Raw genomic sequence first — 3,310 nt, 5'->3', positions numbered from 1 at the left:
ATATAGTCTTAGATAGGAAATCCATAACATTTTTCCATTGGTTAAAAAAGGATCTTTTTTATATACACCATCCGACAGACAAGATAGCACATACCATGTCCTTTGATATACCTATCAGTTGTGGTGCACTGGCTGTGGAAACAAGAAATAGCCCAATAGGCCCACTGACTGGGTTCAATCCCAGACCCAACCACACATCAGGTGAATGCCTTACCACTGGGATGCGTTCCAGCTCCTGAAGTAAAAGTCAATACCCGGTATGTAGGTAAGACATCTCCAATGGCAGCGGCGATGATGTCGACTTTTGCATTTAGCTGAACATGAAAGTTTTAAATTTAGCTCCATTTCTCATAAACTTTAAGTGTTACCTTAATGAAACTTGGTTTATAGTTACACTAATGGGTATTCATCACAAAAATGTGAAACAGATTTGAAAAATTATAATAATAAATAATAAATGTTTTGATGGATATGCAACAATTGGTATTATCTCGCCTTCAAGTAAAATTCTTTAATCCCATTGGTTGTTTGCCGTTGGACAAATCCCTTATCCCCCTGTGGGCGGAGCCAAATTCTCTTATACCCCGTCTGTAATTTCCAACAGTTTCCAGCCGCCCCAGTTAATGCTAAAGCAATAATTAGATTATAAATAACATTGATAATCAACCAAGTATACATAATTAATTTTATTTTTACTATAAAATACACTATTTCAATACTTTTAAAAGCTGCAATGTTGAACTCGGCCACCTAATTACGGTCGTGGTGTTATTGTATTAATGCGCGATTAGCAACAGTTGTTGTTGTTTTGTTTTTTTAATATTTTTATTTTTTTACTACATACATTTCTAATAAAAAAAAAGTTTTTTATTTTTGTTATTAATATCTGTTTCAGACAATTTCGTATTACAAACATTTGAAGTTAAAAACTCGTTTATCGACGGAACTATTTTTCGTCACTGGCAAGTGGTTTCGTTCGCGTCCGCGTGGTACGGCTCCGTTAATAAATTGTTAACAATTATTTTCTGGCGTTATTTTGATTATTTGGCTATATGGTTTAACATGTCAGCAAGATAAATTCGTTGTAGAAGCATCTCTCTGGGTATATGGCTTTTTATGTACCCTCTGTGTGCTCTTTTACCCCCTCGCCTTCGGCTCGGGGTAAAAGAACACACAGAGGGTACATAAAAAGCCATATACCCCTCGTGATGCTTCTACAACTTATATTGGATAGAAGTACTGGATCTACATAAATGCGAGTGATGTTAGTAACCTGTTACTTTTAGATCTGTTTGTTTACATTATGAGGTGTCTTAAACTGACGTGATGTCATTTATTTTTAGCTGTGGAGTGACTTTTCATTTAAAATTGACGGCTACGTATTGCAGGAACAAAATATGAGATTTCTGTGGTTGACGATACCACAATACGGAATATAATCCCAAGTTTAATTTAATCTGTTTTTGTAAACTTGATACTTACATGTACATGTAACTATAATTCTAGTCAAGTCATTACTTTATATTCAAATGACATTTGAGTATAAACATGTATGATGCAGGGTCTTTTTGAATGAAAATGACGTCCATATTAGCATGACATCATTTTGCATAACCCAACAACATAATTAAATAGTGGATGATGTTTCTGCTTGTAGAACATTAGACAAGTGACATTTGTTCACTAGTACATTTTGTAAGATGTCGATCAACGTAGTCACATGACCTGGTTGAATTTACATCTAATTTGCAAAGTTATCCAATTCTGAAAGCATATCACGTAACAATACTGTGTTCTATTTTTGTACTATGTAATAGGTATTGTATTCAATAATTGGATATGATACTTACTACATGGTAAAAAAGATTTCTTTTCTACTTCACCTGGTCTTAAATAAATGCATATTCCCCTAAGGATAATAGACTGTTTCGAACATCCAAACAGCCAATGGGATGGCATAAAATTCTTCTACTGAGTCCTTCCTAAAAAGAGAAAACATCTCAAGTTTTCTCCAGTTTAGTATTAAAAACTGATGTGTAGCTTGTGTTTAGAAGTGTGCATCATCTGTGACTGAACGTTTGCAAGTGCTTGTCCTCCAGAATATGGTACTGGTGTCCATGTTTCAAGAATAGAGTTATTGTTGAATTGTTGCAGATTTTCCTGACAAATTTGTTTTGAACCAGTTTGTTTGCTATTTTTTAAACCAAATTTGTAGAAAATCTATACATTGTTAATTGTTTTTTTTTAGTATTGTTGAAAAAATAAAACAAATTTTGTAGTTGTTTTCTACACACATTTTAATATGATTATAATGAATACTATTAATAAGCATTATAAAATTAACCAAGTTTACTTTCTTTCTGTTTTTTTAAAGTGAAATTTTAAGTTTGATCACCTTTTTTGTCCTGCCTTGGTGAGCTTGACCTTGACCTTGTTTTACATGCCCCTATACCACTAGGGTTTCAGGCATGTCCATCACAGGTCCGGCACTTACCTTGGTGAAGACAAAAGGTAAGATATAGGTATTATTTTTCTGACAATGATGGTGGTGATGACAGCATCAACTTTTCACTTTCATGTAGCTGCATTTAGTTCAGTGTCTCACAAACTGTAAGTTTTAAACCATCTTGGTTTATAGATTTGAATATGAATGGGCATCTCAATGCATGTTTAAAAAAAAAAAATTAATTTAATATTTTTTTAATTTTAAAATTTAATTAATTATTTTTTTATTCACCAAATCAGTTTCGGATATTTAATTTCATTGAAACCTTTGTCTTTATATGTTTTAGATTCCTACCGTTTTAGAATTATTGCTTGTGGAAGGTTAAATCCCAACTGAATCAAATTGAATCATGAAAAACTAAAATGTTTTCAAATAGCTTTAATTGATGACAAAGTCTTTCAGTGATTTGTTTGTTGTTGGGTTTTGTTTTTGTTGTTTCTATTTTAATTCTTTTTTAGCAGTGTACTAAAATCATTTTATGTTTATCATATTGAAGTATTACCGGTATACAATATTAAATATTACACAGGGTACCATATTTGATATTAGTATTATTACATGTATAACATTATTTGACATTAGAGTTGTAATTTTTACCTGTATATGATATCAACATTGTTGGTAGACATCACTTTCAAGACTTTCAGAGGTTTATATTTTGTACTCCTTGTGGCCAGATGAAAAAAACATCTTGTTTACATGATTAAGGTCATTATGATTTAGTTTACTGAATAAGCATTTTGTTACAGAATACATATTTTATTTATAATATAAACACATTTTGTTTATTGAATAAAAAACACT

The sequence above is a fragment of the Gigantopelta aegis genome, chromosome 2 (genome assembly GCF_016097555.1).
Source record: "Gigantopelta aegis isolate Gae_Host chromosome 2, Gae_host_genome, whole genome shotgun sequence".
Taxonomy (NCBI): domain Eukaryota; kingdom Metazoa; phylum Mollusca; class Gastropoda; order Neomphalida; family Peltospiridae; genus Gigantopelta; species Gigantopelta aegis.
The sequence above is the reverse complement of the archived record's forward strand: the minus strand, read 5'-3'. Positions refer to the sequence as shown.